At 46.0% G+C, this 1,223-nt stretch overlaps 1 pseudogene; it reads left to right on the top strand.

Annotated features, from left to right (window-relative positions):
* The first annotated feature begins 327 nt into the window (after nt 1–327).
* On the top strand, nt 328–1,217 carry LOC101991543 (annotated as a pseudogene).
* The last annotated feature ends 6 nt before the right edge of the window (nt 1,218–1,223 follow it).

The raw sequence follows: 1,223 nt of genomic DNA, 5'->3' as shown, positions 1-1,223 counted from the left end.
TGTGAGTTCGAGACCAGCCTGGTCTACAAGAGCTAGTTCCAGGACAGGCTCCAAAGCCACAGAGAAACCCTGTCTCGAAAAACAAAAAAAGAAATAAAATTAAGCCAGGCAGTGGTGGCACACACCTTCAATCCCAGCACGTGGGGGCAGAAGCAGACGAATATCTGTGAGTTCAAGGTCAGTCTGGTCTACAAGAGCTAGTTCCAAAGCTACAGTGAAACCACGTCTCGAAATCCAAACCGAACAACAACAACAAAACAAAAAAACCTTACTGATCTTAGAACAAAATATATTGTTAGATAAAAAGTTAGGCAGGGAGCCAGTTCTCGCCGGAGCTTGGGGAAGGAAGTGTTCGTGTCGGCCTCGGAGGGAAGCGCTCGCGCCAGGTAGACACCAGGCCACCGTCAGCGATGGGCAAGGGAGACCCCAACAAGCCGCGGGGCAAGATGTCCTCGTATGCCTTCTTCGTGCAGACGTGCCGCGAGGAGCACAAGAAGAAGCACCCCGACTCGTCGGCCAACTTCGCAGAGTTCTCCAAGAAGTGCTCCGAGAGATGGAAGACCATGTCTGCAAAGGAAAAATCGAAGTTCGAAGATTTGGCCAAGAGCGACAAAGCTCGCTATGACAGGGAGATGAAGAATTATGTTCCTCCCAAAGGTGATAAGAAAGGAAAGAAGAAGGATCCTAATGCTCCAAAGAGACCACCGTCTGCCTTCTTCCTGTTTTGCTCTGAACATCGCCCAAAGATCAAAAGCGAACACCCAGGCCTGTCTATTGGAGATACTGCAAAAAAATTGGGTGAGATGTGGTCTGAACAGTGTGCCAAAGATAAACAACCCTATGAGCAGAAGGCAGCTAAACTAAAGGAGAAATATGAAAAGGATATTGCTGCATACCGTGCCAAGGGCAAAAGTGAAGTAGGAAAGAAGGGTCCTGGTAGGCCAACAGGCTCAAAGAAGAAGAATGAACCAGAAGATGAGGAAGAGGAGGAGGAGGAAGAAGAAGATGAAGATGATGAGGAAGAAGATGAGGATGAAGAATAAATGGCTGTCCTAAAATGTGTGGAGTGTATGAGCTCAGGCAACTTATTTTGCTAAGAATGTGAAATTCAAGTGCAGCTCAACATTAGCTTCAGTATAAAAACTGTACAGATTTTTGTATAGCTGATGAGATTCTTTGTAGAGAAAATACTTTTTTAAAAAAGGAGTTTGTAGCTTTTTGGG

This window comes from Microtus ochrogaster, unplaced genomic scaffold (assembly GCF_000317375.1).
Source record: "Microtus ochrogaster isolate Prairie Vole_2 unplaced genomic scaffold, MicOch1.0 UNK4886, whole genome shotgun sequence".
Classification (NCBI taxonomy): domain Eukaryota; kingdom Metazoa; phylum Chordata; class Mammalia; order Rodentia; family Cricetidae; genus Microtus; species Microtus ochrogaster.
This window is presented reverse-complemented; position numbering and strand designations above follow the sequence as displayed.